Source organism: Pinus tabuliformis, chromosome 6 (genome assembly GCF_031772625.1).
Source record: "Pinus tabuliformis cultivar Carrire ecotype Pingquan chromosome 6, CPIR1, whole genome shotgun sequence".
NCBI classification, from domain to species: Eukaryota; Viridiplantae; Streptophyta; class Pinopsida; order Pinales; family Pinaceae; genus Pinus; species Pinus tabuliformis.
In genome coordinates this window covers 781,125,863-781,145,756 of record NC_142292.1, presented here as the reverse complement: position 1 = coordinate 781,145,756, position 19,894 = coordinate 781,125,863, and the positions used below count along the sequence as shown (strand labels likewise).

At 38.9% G+C, this 19,894-nt stretch overlaps 1 protein-coding gene across 1 annotated transcript in view; it reads left to right on the top strand.

Moving 5' to 3' along the window:
- The window catches only part of LOC149261057 (uncharacterized), a 180,720-nt gene that overhangs the window by 135,718 nt on the left and 25,108 nt on the right, over positions 1-19,894 (top strand). The gene's annotated exons all lie outside the window — the stretch shown is intronic.

Here is a 19,894-nt window from a genome sequence, read left to right as displayed (position 1 = left end):
GCTGAGCAGAGCAGAGCTAGCAGAGCCAGCAGAGCTGAGCAGAGCAGAGCTACCAGAGCCAGCAGAGCTGAGCAGAGCAGAGCTAGCAGAGCCAGCAGAGCTGAGCAGAGCAGAGCTACCAGAGCCAGCAGAGCTGAGCAGAGCAGAGCTACCAGAGCCAGCAGAGTAGAGCAGAGCCAGCAGAGCTGAGCAGAGTTGGGCAGAACAATGCAGGGCACTGATGGCAGAGATAGTACAGTCGGACTTATGGATCACCGAATGGAGTTCTCCCTAGTTGAGAGGGAGTGTTAAATTGGCAACTAGGGCCAAACTCCATGTGGGTCAGCTTATTTATGGCAGCTGATATTTTTATTGGATCCCTCTCGTCGAGAGGTGTAGGATTGATCCAAAGATCATCCGATTCCGATAAGTATTTATGGAGATATGAATTTATTTTGTTTATGTAATTATTATCAAGCCGACCAGCTCTTATGTAGCCTCTAGAAGCCCAACCGACGTGTCTATTCATCATCCTTGTTTTGGTATAAATAGATGAGGATTTGTTATCATTTAGCACTCACATTCTTGAGGTGATCTCCTCTCCACGTCTTGGGTTTTTGGAGAAGGAGAGAACAAAAAAAGAATACGCTGGCCTAAGAAGGAGCCCTAGCTGCAGATGATGCCCTAGCTGATCCAACGCAGTCAATTACTTATACGCTGTTCAGGAGGAGACCTTATACGCTGTACATGGAGACTTTATACGCTGCTCTTATCCGCTGTCCTAGAAGCAGTCCTAAAGGAGAGTGGGACACAGTCACCTAAAGATCATGCATCCGCAATAAGGAGGAGATGTAGCTGCAGTAAAGAGATCTATTATACAGCTGAAAGAGAAGTCTAGCTGCTGTCCAAAGGTATTCTAGCTGCAGGTCTAATGAGAGTCTTAGACACAGATATGAAGGTGCTTTAGAAGCCCTACTCGCAGTAATAAGGAGCCCTTGATCCACCGTTCAGATATGCTCCTATCTGCAGCTAGCCGTAGTTAAATAAAGGCTGCTATACACAGTCAAAAGCTGGCCTCATTTAGGTGTTACTACTCGCTGTCAAGAGGAATATAAATTCATTGTTTTAAGTGATCCAAATCCGCAGTTAATGGTGGATCTAATGTGCACTAATCACAGCAAGATGTCATTGATATAAACTTGGATTGCTGTAGGTGACAGCATGATAATTTAGGTCTGCTGGAAGGTAAGGAACACAATGGAACGCATTCATGTATGTTGTCCACACAGTCATGGAAACCTATACATGATGAGGGTTCTGCACACAGCTAGCCACAGGTAATGGAGAGATCTGGCCGCAGTCTTAGAGGGGAGCTCTAGCCCTAGTCGCAGTCAAAGGGAGCTTCAATACACACTTAAGGAGTAGCCCTTGATCCGCAATCAAGAGGCCTTAGCCGTAGCCAAAAGGGAGGCCCTAAACTACAGTCAAGAAGAACCCTAAGACGCAGTCAAGAAGAGATCCTTAACCGCAGCAAGAAGGGGTCTTATCTCAGTGTGAATAAGCCTGAAAAGATAGTGTGTTTGCTGTAGGTAACATCGTGATGAAAGAGGCTGTTCAACACATGGTTTTAAGACTGTTTGCTAGATAATGAAGCCGCAGTCATAAGGTCTGATCTTAAGGCTTAGAAAATATCAGTGTAGGGCTGAATAGCATATGTGGATTAGGTGCTAACATTAAGCTGAGTTCTTATAGTCCCATATTGCTGCGTTGATGATGTTTGTATAGCTGTTTTGAGAACATATGCTACAGAAGTTGCTATGTGCTAGGCCAAAGGCCATGGCATCATAGCAAAGGCTATTTAGGGCTGCTATTTGTGCTCTTATCAGATTTGCAGGTGCTGCAAGCTATCAGTGGAATGTTGCAGCTGTGAGGGTTACTAGATTGATGATCTGCTACAACACTCTTATTGGTTGAAGACTGTCATGAGAATTCAGGATTGCATCTCAGAACTGTCATCATTAGTAGAATGATGGTCTTGCTACTGCTGTCATAAAATCTCATGTATTTGTACTATCTCTCTCTCTCTGCTGAACTATTGAAGAACATAAAAGAAGATTTGATCAAAGGGTTTCCCCACACATTGTGGGGTTTGTCCCTGGCTCCCGCCATATCTTGTGTCCTCTTGCCTTGGCTTGTCTTCTGCGATTTATATTTATGTTCTATCTGCAGTTTATCTTAATGCTGATGTGATTGCTAACTGTGAAAATTTAAATAAATTGCTCTAGCATAGAACATACCTAAAATTAACAAGACTTGAGCAGTCCCGGTTCGAAACTCGGTTCCTTAGGTGGACCAGTACGGTCACCGGTTCTGGTTTTTAAAACATTGGGTCCACTTGATGTCGAGGCCGACCTGTCCAATTGTACATATGCATAGGGCCGACCTGATCTAATATACATGAGTGGGAACATAAATTCAATAACCAACTTTTGCTTGTCTCGAAAAGAGGAACCTGTTGCGATTATTATCTTCATCATATGAGCTGTCCAAAGTGGAATTTGACTGTAGTTGCATGATTTTAACAATTTTCCCCTTGTGGGTTTTGCCCTGGTCATTGGACCTAAATTCTTTGTGTCTCATTGTGTTCTTGGCTGTTTTTTATCTTGCATATGGTTTATATGGTGTATATTCTATCTACAATTGCTTAATTGATATTGCAACTTGAAGGAGTTTCATTTTTTCTAGTAATTGTTACATCATAGAGCATCAAGTTTCAACATGATCTCCAACACTGTAGTTGATCTCAAAATTCTGACACCTAGGTTTTCTTCATCTCATCAATTTGAACAATTTTGATGTAATGCATGTGTAATTCTGCCCAACGCTTTGCCTAAAAATCCCTTGGAAACATTTATGTATTTTTGACCAAGTTTGATCAGACTGTAACTAGCCACCAGATGCTTTGATTGAAAAAATTCATTGTGGCATGAATCCTTTGGTCATGCTCTACAATTGTGCCTGGGATGACTTTTTGATGACCTAGACCATTTTGAATTTGGAAACTTAAACTACCTTGGGAAGCATGAAAGTTGACAAATGAGACTGATATGTTGTGAGAGTTGTAATGAGTAATACTGCACCGAGGCCAAGGTCACACACAGACTCTATAGCCACGAAACCATGTGGAATGACATAAGTGCACCTTGAAGCAGGTTGGACTAGCCCATACACTAGTGATCACCCCTACAAAGACACGGCTACCATAGAACCATTAGTCCTCATGAGAGGCCTTCCAAAGCCCTCTACTCCAGTTAGGTACGAGATTGCCAATATGAAGCTCTCAATGGACAAGGCATGGCCCCACCAATCATAATGAATACACACTCAGAAGACACGACATCAGGTTTGGGATGCCTAATATATGGCCTCACATGGTTGTTTACAAGGATTTGACTTGTGACCTTGGGCTTACAATGGTGGTGAATGATCTACTTGAAAAAATCTATGTACTCCCACTGATAAAGGGATATAATAGGTCCTTTGAACACACTATCTTGGAATTACATCCCATCTCACTCGGAACCCTGCTTATTGAACATTATCCTTGGGTGATTTATTAGTAGAATCCTTAGAGGGTATTTAGCCTTAGGAATACTTGGGTTACCTAATCTCTAAGATCTATTGGGGAAGCCTCCCTTGTGGGAATAACATCCAACCACAGAACAATAGGGGAACAACTGCTAAGGTAACAATGGTGACTAATCCCATTGTTTCTCTTAATCTATAGTTCTTAAGTTGCTAGATTTTGCGCTAACAAGGTTGATCTGAAGTATTCAATTACAACAGCAAATAATTCACTTCACTTCAACCCAAATCACCTGGCAGTCCAAGAGAATAAATAGCATATAATTGCACTTCAATGCCAACAAGGTACAGCCCTAGGGCACACTTTTCCAAAGATATAACAGATCTGAAATAGCTTAATTACCACAGATTTTATAGCAGAAAATCTGTTTCCTTATCTTCTATTTGTGTGCTAATTCACATAACAATTTCAACAATATGTGCTGTCAAATCAGTGTTAACAAGCATTGGAATCCACCCAAACAAGAGGATAACACAAGCTGAAAATCAAATCTGGAAGTACACAATATTTTGCCTGCTGAAAAATTCATATATATAAGAAATGAACTACAAGCACATGCCTCAATTTTATCACAAAGCTGGTGCAAGTTAAGCTCACCAAATCCTAGTTAGAGAAACCATGCTACCAACTTCTCCTAACTAGGAGTCACTCCTAACTAGGAATCACTCCTAACCACAGTTTGAAAAGCTGGTCTAGTCCAAACTGGCCATTTGGACAGGGCCAAGTAGCAAACTGTTCAGAAAAATAGTACCAAGGAAGTTTTTCTAGGCATTTATCCTTTGGCCTAGGGAGGCACTTTAAGATCCTTTTTGTCTAGTGACATTATGTGTTTTATTAATGTCAAGGAGATAAAAGTATTTTTTATGAGTTGTATACCATGTATTTTAATTTATTAAAGTCACATGTGTATTAAAGTGACTTTATGTGTAAAGTACTAAGTTCACTTTATGTTTCTTTTGCGTAAGATTGGTTGGTCTCCTTTTCTATTAATATTTCATAATAATGTTCATTCTTTGACTAAGGATCTTTGACTATTGTCTCCCATTCTTCTGCGTGAATCTCTTCATTTTCGATGTTGGCATTTAGTTCTCTTTCCCATTCTTGGATGACAAGTTTCACTTTGGCTGGGGTTCCTACATAGTAGGCATTGATGAGATTCTGCTTACTTTCCTTTCCTCTTTTCCTTCCTCTTTTCCTCGGATCTTTGCTTGCAGATAGCTCCAGGCCTTTCATATTTTTCTTTGTTTTTCCCGATCTTTTGTTCCCTTTCCTTCCCTGTTGGTTGCCTTCCTTCGCCATCTGAGTCTTCTCGCTGCTCCTTTCTTTCCTGTCCGAATGACACACCTAGACCGGGGCCTAGTACTCACTGGCGTGGTTCAAGTGTCGTGCCGTCAGAGTCTTCTGCACACTGGTGTTTAAGCTACCTATCATAGAAACCAAAATTAAAACATTGTGATCTGTAATGAAATTTTCCATGGTGAACACATAGTAATTTATGATCTGGGTTTTGGTCTTGGTTTTGACATAATTCCTTATATTTTTGCTTTGATACTTGGCTTGAGAATTGGCCTTCTTCCTTCCCGAATTCCCATCATTCTTCCCCATTTCAGGATGAGACTGCTTTGGTGCAGTTTCTTTCATCCACTCCATTCCCTCTTTATTGCTTTTTCCCTAATCGACTCCCAGGTTCCACTCACTTCCCTCAGAGGTATGCAAGATAGAGTCAACTCCATCTTCCAGGTTGCTGCCCTTGAGCAGTTGAATTGCCCATCTGCCTGACTACCGCAAGAATACCCTGCGCCTCCAACATCCTATACTACCATCCCTACCAACCGGTCTCCCAGAAGTCTTTCTCTCCTGGTTATCTCCACCCCAGAGAGCAAGAACATGCTTTACCCTTTCCCACCAAACGATAATTATGTCACCAGGCCGCGACAGTCCTACCCTTCCCTAGTCAATCCCCTCAGTGAAACTTAGCCAAAGCCAAATTTGAACTTCCCCCCTCCCAGTCGCGGGGCCATTTACTGTTCCCACTTCTACCTGCTTGTTCCAGGTCTTGCTTCGACACTGTACTGAGGGGTTGCATCCAGACCATCGGGCTGGAGGTTGCACCAGGGTCGGGTTTCATGCCAGGCCTCACACAGTTCTTTTTATTTCCTTCCCTCCCAATCCATATACCCTTCCTTAACTACCAAAAGAAATTCTTCCTATAGATGCAGTTGAAATTGCTCAGAATGACACTACTGGTAGAATCGATTTGGCCCAGCAGTCTCCTTCTGCCCCATGACCTAGCTACCCTGAGTCGAGGTTTAGATATCCCTTCCCCCTCTCCTCGGATAGCTATCAGGTCTATCCCACCCCAGGTTTACAGACCAATAACCCAAGGAAACCGGTATGCTTCATTTTTATACTCGACAGGGAAAACCATAATAATTACCCAGTAGTCTTCAATAGGACTAATTACTATTCCTCTTTTATTGAGTCTTAGATTCCAATTCATATTTTCCTTACCAACATAGGAGAATGCCGGGAGCACATACCAGGGTTTACAGGCAAATGACGAACGCTGCTCGACGCCCCCCCACATTGACGCTTGTCAACTCCAACAGCATGTCCTACCTTCGCTTCTTGCATGCAAATGCCCCTCAACCTTGCCACCTTTTCCTTTAATTTCCTCTTCCACCTGCCCGACTTCACTTCCAAGAAACCCGCCACATGCTTTGCTCCACTGGCCACCTCCCTTCCCTTATTGTGTGGGTCTCGGAATGAGCACCCACTTACCTTCCAATTAATGCCGTTCATTATTGCCTTCCTACTTCCGGCTGCTCCTACTGTGAGTTGCCCGGTTCTCCGCATCCACTTGCCAGCTCCCGTGCCAACTATCCAAACTTGCTTCCCTTTGCCCGCCGTGCCATCTGTCCGACCTCTCTTTCCTCTGCCCGCTGTGTCGTCTGTCTGACCTCTTCCCTCTGTCCTCCATTGCCCGTCACACCTCGATGGGGGTTAAGTTCACTTTATGTTATTAAAGTGATTTTTATATTTTAAAAGTCACTTTATGAGAGAAAAAGTGACCATAGTACTAAAATATTAAAAAGTACTATGAGTATTTTTAAGCGAGGGTGTCAATATGAGAAAGGGGTCAAGTGGGGGGCTTGATCTCATGTACTGAGATTTAATCTCAACACTTGACCATTAGGTTTAGGTTTCCTTCACTTACGAAAGACAAAAGGGAAAAGGAAAACATTATTCTCCTTATTCTTTTCAAAGAAAGGAGGAGAGTGAAGAGGAAAAGTGAGGAGCTCGAGTTACTTAAGGGAGAAAAACTACAACAATGAATTCAAGGGAAATTATAGAAGTTCGATTATCCTAGGAGGTCGAGTTTAAGACTAGAAGGGAGCACAAATAACAAGGAGGTTGCCAAAGTTTTATTTGCACACAGTTTGAAGGTTTAACTGTGGTTTGGTTGAGATATATCTCTGGCAGGGCATGCGTACAGGTAGCAAGAATTTATAGGAGTCTCTCTGCATGCATTTTCAGAGTCCTGTAACTGTAATCGTAAGTTTCTAGCCAACAGAAGAGGGATAGTTTGCTTGCTCAACATAGAAAAGTCACTTGGGAAAGTCTGCCTGAAAATTTAGGGATAGCAGGCCAAGATTATGGAAGTAGGCTTGTGTTGTTTTGGAGGGTGGATGAGAGTGATTCTCAACATATATTTCAGGCTTCATGAGTGCTGGTTGAAACTCTAGTTTTCAGCCAAAGTCGCAATAGCTGGGCCATGTATCCGGGTGCCATATTTGGCAGAGCTGATACACAAGTTTTCAGAGGAACACCAACTCAGTTTGACATGGGGTTCTAGGCTGCTTCAGTGTGAGAATCAAGGCAGAAGCAGTGACTGTGTTTGTCAATTGTGTGAGCTGAGATTTTCCTGACAAAAGCGACTGGAATATCTTGCATCTAAAAGGGAGGTGAGTTTATCTTCTTCTCTGCTGTAATAATTTCCTTTAGAAGCAAATAAAAGCCTCCTTGAAGACTGGTTTTCCCCTTGTGGATTTTTCCAGAGTCTAGTTGACCAAAAATAAGTGTGTAAACTTCTTGTGTGCGCTTGCAAATGTTTCTTATATTAAATGATAAAGGTAGCTCATTGTGGCTCAAATAAATTGCAGTCAAAAGTTTCATATCAAACCTGTTAGTTTGGGTCTTGTTGTCGCTCAGATTGTACAGACACTGTGCGACAACGACTCAGGGCGGGGACTATCACTTTGATCCCTTCACTCTCCATTCTAGCTGTCTCCCAACAATAGGCTATGTGGGGTAGTCCCTATGGAATGTGATAATGCAAGACTTGTTGGCAACAAACAAGTTCGGGAGACACAGTTGAATGGCCTGTTGTTGGGAGACAACTAGAATAGAGAGGGTAGGGATTAGAGTGACAACCCCCGCCCTCAGTCGTCGCACTGTGCTTGTACAATTTGAGTGACAACATCTTGTGGCACCATTGCCGAGGACGAGTTTCTTGTTCTTGGTGTTTCGACATCTTTTCTCATCATATCATCATTCTTGTTCTTCATCATTTCATTAGCTCGTCAAGCGGTTCATTTTTTGGTGTCGTTGTCGGGGATAGATTTTTCTATTCTCGTTTCCACGACATCCTTCTCTTTACATCATTTTGATCTTTCATCCTTCATTGAAGCCAACAATGCCAACATTTTTTGGCGCCATCGCCAAGGAGCAATTTCTTGGTCCTTAGTGTTACAACACTTTATCACCATTCTTCCAATCTTCTAATCATTTTCATTTTCTTAATCCGTCAAACACCACATTTTTTGGTGCTTTGACATCTCATTAATCTTCTCATCTCTTTGTTCACCTCTTTATATGCGCCTTAGCACTTGGATGTTTGGTCAGTGTTCCACGGGGACGTGTCCCCCAAGGTGGGGGACTCGCTCCGGCGCTCCCCCATGCTCCGGGGATGGGGAAACTCCTGGGGAAATGTTTCCCCCACGTCCCCTTTTTGGGGAAACTCAGGGAAACTCCAGGGGGACGTTTTTCTGGCGACGAAACGTGACTCCCTTACAGGGGGACACCGAGGCGATGCTGGGGGGGCGCATATGCGTCCCCTCATTTTATTGTCTAATATCTTTTTTAAAACGTTAAAAGTTAAAAAAATACAAATTTAAATATATGAAAAAAAACAAAAAAGATGAAACTATATTAAAACTTAAAATTTGTCAAAACTTGAATGAAAAAAAAATAAAAAAATTATATTATATTAAAATTTAAAACTTAAAAAAAATAAAAAACAATAACACAAAAAAAGTATATTAAAACTTAAAACTTAATATTTATTAATATTATTTAGTACTTTTTGAGAAATTTACTAGTATTTCATTGCTCAGTGCTTTCTATGTTTACTTTTAGTTTAGTATTCTATGGCTATTTTAGACTTCAACATAATGTCATTGTCATTGTCATATGATGAATTTACTTTTTATCGTTTTTGAAAATTTGATGTGCATTGCATAATTTCAATTTCAATTGTCAAATGATTAATTTATTAATTTAATTTAGATGTATCTTGCATCATGCCAAATGATGAATTTAGATGGAACATTGCATAATGTCAAATGATGGATTCAATTTAGTAATTTACTTTTAGATTTACAATGCAAAAATGTCAAATGATCATTGATAATTCATAAATGATAATAGTCTAATATGTAATGATGATCATATTTAGTCTTTAGATGTATATTTCATAATTATTAAGATTTTCTATTTAGTTATTGACATATTTTTGGGATTTAATTTTATATATTAATTTTTTAATAATTTATAATTTTATAATTTTTATGACTTTGACGTCCCCCCGTTTCCCCGAAAATTCCCTAAATTTAGGGTTGCTAGAATACGTCCCCTTTGTGCGTATCCCCGCTCCCACATTTCCCTGTCCCGGAAACTCGGTGGAACATTGTGTTTGGTTAGTTTCCTGTTTGGGTGGCAACTCCACTTATTCATCCATTCACAAGAGCTTATACTAGAAGAAACACTAGTAGCTTGGTTATCCCTGCTCTTGATCCTTAAAAGGTTCTAAGGGCTCGGTTAAACAAATTACATACTAGTAAGCACTTAATCTTTTTCGGACAGGAAGCCCTACCTGATATCCACTTTCTTTTCCTTGATCCCATCAGTCAGGATTCCATGGATTTTGTATAGGCCTTGCAACTTTGCCAATATCTAGGGGCAACCTCATAATCTTCTAGATGCTAGTTTGGATAAGATTCCTACATTTCAAGGGAATAATGCAATCACTATTGATGCTCATATCAGGAAGTTCACAACTTTTTTGCTAAAACATGCTCACGCCACCGCCTACAATCATGAAGATGCTAAGATGAATCTCTTTGTTCTTTTATTAGAGGATGATGCACAACAATGGTACTTGGACAAGCATGATAACTCCTTTGATTCTTTGCAAGTGCTTCTCAATGCATTCAAGGGAAAATACGGGGACAAAAAGAAAGGGGGATATCTATTTAAAGCCATGAATAGCATAAAGAAGAATGAGAATGAAACGGTTGAAAAATTTAATCAAAGATTCAATGGTATCATCAAAGAAATGACTCAATTTTATAGACCTCCGGACATGTCCTTATTAGGGAAATATTTTGAGGCATTTTGTATGGACACACCTTATGAAATTAGACGTGCAAAGCCCACTGATTTAGCCGCTGCTCAAGTTGTTGCCGAAGAGTTAGAAAAAGATAAGAAAGCATCTGGAAAATAATAAATTCTTGGTTTTGAAAGAGGTTCAGTCAGAAATAAGGGAAAAGAAATAAAGGAGCTAAAGCATGAGCTAATTAAGGAGTTAACTCAAATGATTAAGGAAATGAGAATTGAGCATGCTACAAAGATAAGTGCAATGCGGTCTAGGTTTATTCAAATGGAACAGAATCAAATTCAAAATGTTCAGCCTAAAAACAATAATAATAACAGAGGTAACAATAATCCATGGCCAAGAAGTAATCCACCAAATGATCAAAGACCTCCTACTCCTATTAAGTCTGCAAATGTTGTTGATCAACGTATTCTATTTTGTAAACATTGTGAAATCTTTCATAAAGAAAGTGCACGTGCCATTGCTAGAAGGTTCATAGATGAAGGTACTAATAAGCAAACAAATAATGTAAATCGAAGTTCTTCAAAGGAAGGTCATTACATAGACATGCTTTCTTCATCTTTGGCCATCAATAATGAATTTATTCATCTTTGGCCATCAATAACTTTAGTGATGAGAAATATCCTATCACACAAATGTTTGGTGAAACTTCGTCCCAGGAACATATTCTGGAAATTGCTAGAAGTAAAGGTTATACTTATCAAAAGAAAGACAAAGATCAGAATCAAAATAAACAGGTTGCATCTAAAAATTAGGATTGAAAATTGATTGGGCCGCATGGATAAACAATGTTAAGATGTCTATCCTAGTGCTAGAACTTCTAAAGATTCCTTCTCAGAGAGCAGCATTCTTCAAAGCTTTAGGCATGGCTCAACAAGATAAGGTTGATACGCACCTAAAGGATGAAGAGATTATGTTAAATGATCTAATGATCACTTGCTTTACAATTGTATGCTGGATCCCGAGGCCTCAACCAATGTCGTGACTAAGAAGGTTATGGATCAACTGAATCTAACAATTTCAAGGCCTTATCACAACATTTTCTCAATGGATTCTAAGAAGATTGAAGCCCTTGGTGTCGTTAAAGATTTACAAGTTGCCTTGGCTAATTATCCATACAAGATCATCACTATGGATATAGCGATCATTGATGTAGCAGATGTTTGGGGAATGATTATGTCAAGAAAGTTTGCAGTTGAATTAGGTGGATGTATTTAGATAGATTTATCATATGCCACTATTCCAACAACTGTAGGTGGTATTATCAGATTATACAAAGAAGTTGAAAGAAGGCATCACGTTGAGAATCCCAAGAGGCTAGACAATGATGAGGAAGTTGAGCCACAGGGTCATCCTTCAGATCATAATGTAGTAGTCATTGAATTCTAACAACCTATCTATCATTTTTCTTCGTCTCATCTTCCGAACAAGAAAATAAGACAACATGAATTTGATAGAGATGTACAACACAATAATGAAAGTCTACATCAACCAAAGAGGGTCAAGATTCAACAAGGGACATCTGACAAAGAACCTTTTGACTTACCTGTATGCAAACAAATGTTCTAGAATGTGCCATAGGGATGACATTTGATGCCATATGGCATCCTTTGTATTGTATTTCTAACCCTACACTCGTAGGAATTTTACTTATGTTATTCGTTAGTTTTCTTTCCTGCATTTAAGTTTTATGTCTTTATGTTTTGATTTGTTAGAGTGGATTTTTCTATTCCAGCAGATGTTTTATTTATACATGATGATTTGGATTTTGAATGGAATCTATTTGATTGACTTCTATATTCTTGGATACATGATTATGGATTCTCACATTCCTTCAACGAAACAACGTGTCCCCAAGTAGAGCCAAATGTTAATCGCATTTTGCTAATAGTCCAAGGAAGCAGAATGCAAAGAAGTGGAGAAATTTTTCAAAGTTCAAAGTTATTTGCCAACATTGTGTTATCTTTGTAAACCCAATTTCTGCAAATTATATTGCAAATGATGCTAGTATGATCATTTAATTATGTAACAACACTTAGGTAAACCTTTGATTTTGATGACGAATTTCATCCTAGGAAGTTTTTAACCTCCTCGAATTATCTGTGTCTAAACACAGATAATCGGTAGAGTTTTCTTCTAGCTTAAACCCCAAAGCTAGGGTGGAATTCATTGACAAGGTCTTAGGTGAGTCCTAGTGTTATATCGAGTCTTTGTAAAAGTGGGTTGGGAATAATTTAAGCACATTTGGCTAAATTATTTTATTATGAACCACTTGGTCTATAAAGATTCATATTGAGTTGCCAAAATAGGTAATGTCATGAGGGTTTATATGTAAAGATGTATTCCCCATTTGAGTGTTGACCTAATTGTAATATCTGATGTAAAAAATATTTTAGTGCATGGTCCCTCGTACTTAGACACCATGGCTAAAATATTTGATGGTGGAAAAAATATTAATCCATTCTAGTGTCAATTAATTAATTTTTCTGGCTAAATTAAATAAAAATCCTAAGCCAAAAATTTAATCAATTTTGAGTTTAAAATAATTATAGAGAAATAAATTTCTCTCTCAGTCGAAAATTCGTGGGGTCAAAGAAAAGTCAAATTTTGGAGGTCCCCTGCCAAGGCCAAAATGGATATTTTGAGAAAAATTAAGCCCTTGAACTTTGGTGGTTAAGTCAAAGTCAATTTTTGGTGGAAATTAATCCAAAATATTAATTTTGGGATTAATTAAAAGTGGGTTTTAAGAAAAATTCGAGTTTTTCCTCAAAATTAAAAATTCGAGGTAGAGATTAAAAGATCATCAAGCTATTTTCGACGGTCGAGATTATTTTGATGGGGACCAAGCCAACTAGTTGTTATTTTCCACTTGGAGGGATTTCTCTATAAATATAATTCATTTTGCTTCCATTCTATATCACTAGATGATGCATAAAATTTGTAAAGCTGTATTTAGCCATTGCACTGCGAGGAACATTTTTGTATCATAATAGAAAGACTTTTGGGATCAGTTCATGGTATTCATCTTCCATTGATCTGTGGTATGTGCTAGTTATGTGCTTTCCTATATTGTTCCAAAAATTTTAACGAATTGTTATTTCATTTGTCAGTGATAAGAGCATTCTATTGGTAAATTTCTGTTTCATCTTAGGTGATCTGATTCACCATATGATCTAACAATCCTACTTGAGAAAAACTTATAAATATTTTCAGGTACACTAGCCCTTGGGCTCTAAGTTCACAAACTGTGGGTAAGAGCCGACCGTGTTTGGGCTCCAAGATTTCTATATGGTATTTCAATTTTGCTGAAGGGTTTTTGGCCAATATTCAATTTTTTCGGAAAGTACATTCATTCATTGTTATTGCTCAAAAAATATTTCTCCAATTTTTTTTAACCTACTACCATTGTATATTTGTAAAATAATTTGTAAATTATTTCTAACTTTTGTTTTGCAGTGATTGAGGTTTTAACATTTTGGGGTTTTTTTTTGTATATATATTTGGGGTTTGTGTATTTTTTGATTCATTTATGCAGGTGATTTTCAAATTGAATCAAAGGATTTTCTAAGGTTTTGAGGTAGATCTAGGCCTAGGAAGGCAAGATCTAGCCTCCAAGCTAGCCGTCCAGCCTGAAGAAGAAGCCATCCAACAATTTTGCAATAAATTTGTGGAGAAATTGTCATTTGTAGGGTCATGAAATTTTTTTGAGGCTCTAAGGCCTAGCCGTCCAACTCTTTTCTCTTGGTCGTGAGCTACAGAGGGCTTATTAGGCCCTCGACCTCCTTGTTTACCCTAGCCGTAGGCTTTGTGAAACCTTGACCTCCCTTTAAGGGAGTCGTCCAGCCTCTTAGAGGCCTCGGTCCCCTCTCTTTGCCCCTGCCGCAACCTTTTTAGGGGTTATTTCTCTAGCGGCTCCCTTTAGGGTTTGGTTGCAGCCCTTAAGGGGCTCCTTCTCCTAGCCGCAACCCCAAGTGGGCTAGTGTCTGCCCTTCTTGGGCTTTTCAGCCCTTGCCGTAGGCGTTATAGGCCTTTTATGCCCTAGCCATTAGCCCTTTTTGGCCTTTCCCTTCTTTCCTTGGGGTTTTGCAGTCATTTCAGCCAAGTGGTGGGGTTTTGCAGTGATTCTTCAACTAATTTTTGTGGTTGCAGGCTTGGAACATCATTGAAAATTATTTGACATTAATTTATGGGAATTTGTACCAAGAAATTTGAGTTGATTTGGCAAACACTTGGTTTTGCAGCTTAACTAGCCTCTTGGGCTAGGGTTTCAAGGGCCACCAAGCAAGGCCTCAACCAGCCATTAGTGCCCTAGTTGCAGACATAAGAGGGTTGATCTATTTGTTTTCAGCTGAAAACCTGTGTTGTAAGTCATTGGCCCAAGGCCCAAGTCATTGGGAGGGCAACTAGTCATCAAATTAGGCCATTAGGCCTAAGGGTTTGCCTCTTTCCCTCTTATTTTTTCTCTGTTTTGCTACAACCACTTTATTCATTCATATAGCTCAAATTAAATCATTAAAATTGACTGAAAATCATACAATAATCACTTAATCTAATTAGCTAATCATTGGAGCTATTGTGGCATTAATAATTTTGCACCTTGTGGGTTTATTGAGGACTGAATCACTGATTTTCTGAGTTGTTCTAAGTCTGATATACATCATTTTAAGGTTTGATTTGAACATAACAAGTTTGATCTATAGCTTCTAAGCAGCTTAATAATCATTGGTAATCATTGGAAAGTTGAATGCATGAATTTTCTAGCTTATTTTGGGCATTGAACATTATCTCTTGACTGCTGATATAAAATTGCAGACCTCTGAATACAAGGTTGCAGCAGTGATAAAACACTTATAAGTCTCTAAAATTGGATTTCAAATCTGAAGTCCCTCAGGCTTTGATACCATGTAGAAATTTTTGTTTGTTGTGGCCCCAACCCAATTTCATTTTTTTGCATGAAGTTTAATGCCCAAACCCAACATTACATGAGCTGATATAAATGTTAGACATGCATTGAACTAGAAACATAAGACTACTCTACTCTTTCATCTTTTCACAGCTAATACAAGAATTAATTGCAAGCACACGTACAATTTTTTACATAGTGTTTTTGGTCTAATGACCTTAGAAAAACCCACAAGGAGAAAACCAGTGCTAAAGGAGGATTTTAATTGCTAGTAAGGAAGTTTTTACACAGCAAAGATAAAGACAACTTATCTCCCTTTTAGCTTGATGAAGTCACTGCCAGATATACATAGAAAATTGAGCCCCCACACAATCATAAACTCAAACTGATATTTGCCTGGTTTTTTGTGCATAAACTCACTAATAATGCCTTGATTTTGGTGTCAAACTGAGCAGGAATGTTCAGGAGATTTCTTCCTCAAATCTAACTGCAAGTTGCCTGAAAAAACACACCTCTATAGCCTCAAATACCACACTGACAAATCCAGAAATTAGTGCAGGAACATTCCTCAGTTTCTATGTGAATTTCTACTCTTATCCTCACGATTTTTGGTTGAGAATCACACTCAGCCAACCTCCAAACACAACGTTGACTATCAACTATATTCTTGTCCTCTTAACCCCTGAAACTCTTCCTGATTCCACTGGTGCGAAAATCTCGTGATTCGTGCCTATGGTTTTCGCTGAAAACACGGGCTAGTTGTCTCTCTAGCAATTCGAACTCCTTTCCTTATGCACAACAATCTCTGCCTCCTTACTCCTTGCTCTCCTCTCCTCAAGTCTCATGAGAATAATAATGAGGTCTTCTCTCCTTTTTCTATTTTTGTCTTTTCAAAAGATGAGAACCCTAACCCTTAAAAATCAAGGGCTAAGATTAAATCTCAGCCCATGAGATCAATGGATGAGATCAAGTCCCTCACTTGACCCCCTCCCTCATGTGGTCCCCCTCAATTAATGAGCCTCCTAGTACCTTTTAATGTTTTGTACCATGTGCATTTTTTCTCTCATAAAATCAGTTTTAAAACATAAAAGTTACTTTAATAATATAAAGTGTATTATGTACTTTTCTCATAAACTCACTTCATAACATATGTGACTTTAATAAATTAAAATACAAGGTACATCATCCATAAAAAGTAACTTTGCTCCATGACATTAATAAAACTCATAATGTCCCTAGACAAAAAGTCATTAAAGTGTCTTCCTAGTCTACAAGGATAAATGCACTAGTAAACACCTCCTTGGTACCTTTATTTTCAACGAAAAGGAGATTATCTCAAAAGGTAGAATTTGGAGATAACAACAGTTATGCAGTCAAATGTGTTGGGAAAACATCCATTGAGCTAGAATCAGGGGAAAATGTTCATCTTAGCAATATACTATATGTACCAATTTTGAAAAAGAATTTGGTTTCTATTTCATGTTTGGAAGGCAAAGGAGATAGAATAGCATTTGTTGATGGCAAAGTCCTTGTATGATAAAAAAGCTCAAGTATAGATTCTATTAGAATAATTGGAGTTCATGAAGGAAGGTTGCATCGAGTCTTGAAACAACCCACTCAAGCAGTAGTGCATAATGACATCAATCCATGTGAACTATGGCATAGAAGATATTTTCACCTTCACTATAGAGCTTTGCCAACTTTATATCAAATGGTTTAAGTTTTCTAGAATTACAAATGGTGCATGAAGATGTAAGTTTATATCCAAAATAGAATTCATCGTCGTGGAACATAAGACTCTAGAAGAAACGTTCATTGGACAGAAACCATAAGTTGGACATTTGAGAATTTTTGGTTGTCCAGTTCCCATTCATGCACCCAAAGATAAGAGGACGAAATCGGAGCCTTTAGGAAAGAATGGAATATTTGTTGGATACAAGAAGTCATCAAAGGCCTATAGAATCTTTGTTTAGGACAATGACAAGTTGAAGTCACCACAAATGTTACCTTTGATGATAGTGTTTCCTATTGGAAGTCTAAAGGAGTTCCCATGGACTCTGATGATGAGGAACATGAAGCTCCCAAGGAAGAAGGTTCAAGTCCATCCAATCCTTTAGAACATCACGCAGATCATCATGAAGAGCGAGAAGGGCCTAGTGAATTGATGGATCCAGTTGTTGTTATTGAAATCAAGAAGAAGCCAACTTGGCTTAGATCTATCTTGCAGGAAGCTGAAGGACATGCAACATCGTGTGGCACCTTCAGGGAAATCAAGAGACCAAAGAGGTATTATGGATATGCAACATTGATGACTAATCTCATTGATCTTGAACCTTCCAATTATGAAGAAGCAGCTAGTCAGCAAGTTTGGAAGGATGTGATGTTGGAAGAATACCAATCTATTGTGAAGAATGATGTATGGGAAATTGTGCCTAGACATCAAGGGAAGTCAGTGGTGACCTTTAAATGGGTATACAATATTAAGCATGCAGTGGATGGCAGTATTGACAAACAAGGCGAGATTTGTGGCTCGAGGGTTCTCCCAGAAAGAGGGAGAGGATTATGATGAAAATTTTTCTTCGGTTGCTAGGTACACTACAATTAGATCTATAATTTCTATTGCTTCTTCTATGAGTTGGAATTTACATCAGATGGATGTCAAGACTGCTTTCCTCAATGGTGTGATTGAAGAAATGTACATAAAACAACCTCAAGATTTTGAGGGTCATGGGAAAGAACCTCATGTTTGCAGATTGAAGAAGGCCTTGTATGGATTTAAGCAAGCATCTAGAGCTTGGTGTTCTTGAATTGATAGCTACTTGACAAGACTCGGTTTCTCCAAAAGGTATGTTGATCCAAATCTATATATCAAGTTTGAGAAAAATGAACTTGTGATTTTATTATTGTATGTTGATGACTTATTTATGACAGGTGTAAAGCATCTCATTATTCGGTCTAAGAGAGAGCTGGCCTCTAAATTCAATATGAAGAATCTTGGGTTGATGCACTACCATTTGGGTCTAGAAGTATGGCAAAAGGTTGGTGAAATTTTCCTTGGTCAAGGAAAGTATATTATCAAGATCTTGTAGAAGTTTGGAATGATGGACTGTAAATCTATGGCAACTGCCATGGTGATTAATCTGAGGAAGTTGAGAGACTTTGAGTCAGATTTGGTAGATCCATCCATGTACCGAAAGTTGATTGGCTCAATGATGTATTTGGTTAATACCAGGCTAGATATTTTCTTTGCAATGAATACTTTGAGCTAGTTCCAGGTGGAATAAAGACATGATCATTGGATTGCAACAAAGCATGTATTGAGGTATTTACGTGGTACAATTGATTATGGTTTGAGATATGTCGCAAACGGTGAAGACAGAGTGAGTACATCCAGAGGTTGTTTCAGTTTGGGTTTTGTGACCGCTCAAACTAGTAGGGGTCCTAGGAGGGGATCCTACAGAGAAACTACTAAGTCAAGGGGCAACAATGGAGTGATAGCCCAATGGCACCTCAGCTAAGGCTCCCTGCTCTTTACGGATTTTCACCAATGGGAGGAGACCCGGTATAAGAGGAATCACAATGATGGTTGGATCAATGATCAGATAAAGAGTGATTCCTAAAGCCTATTCACAAGAGAGCCTCAATTAAATAATTTACTTGCTTGAGAATAAAGGTTATGGGCTCTCTAAGAAGGGCTATGAGGATACCTTGGCCTAGAGTTAGAGGACATGCCTTGACAAGGGGCTTCCTAGACGTAAGAATCCTTATGGAGAAATGGATTATATGTAGTCCTTGTGGAATTTGAGTTATAAAGTTGCAGGACCATAGAGAACACAGGCAGACCCAAACTAGGTCAAGAGTATGGAGTTGATTAACCAAAGAGGGGCTTGACCTAACTAGGGAATATAGTAGGATCAAAGAACTAATTTTCTTTTGAAATTTGAATGCAATGATCCAAGTGAGGACACTAACCCAAAATCAACCTAGGGAGAGAAATGATCCTTGAGCTAGGGCTTGCAAATCTGCGATATCTCAAAATTCCACCATCGGATTGTGCTCAAATTTAGAGGGCCCCTTGAGAAGACCCCAACACAGTTGTGGACCAATTTTCAAGGTGTTTGGATGGCTACAAAATATTTCATGTGATGCACTAGGAGACCTTCTGGGGTTAGGCCTAGAATTGTGAAAGGTGAAGAAAAGAGAGGGAAATTTGACCACCAAAGGGATATGAGGATCTGTCCTTATTTCTTGGGCTTTATGGAGTTAAGATACACGAAGATTGAGAATTTTCGTGCGCTAAGGAGACCTAATTGATCTTTGCTAGCCTCTCCAAGGGCAACAACTAGGTCAATATGGATTTATACTTCAAATTTGCCAAAGAGATGAAGTTTTGAGGTCTTTCAACCTAGGATGTGACTCTATGAACATTGACCCGTTCTCTTCAAGTATAATGCATGCATTAAATCACTTATTCAAGGTTCCCAAAATAATTTTGCAGTTACTTTAAACCATACAAGAATAATGGTAATCATAATGTGTGTGTGTGTGAGAGAGAGAGAGAGAGAGTATATCCAATCATCAAATTTGCATTAGAAAGAAGCTCCGAACACAATAGCAAAAATCCAAACATCATAGTGCATCAAGAAAGCTCCAAAAGTTTACCCAGCATAAAGTGCGAAAATCTCACGAG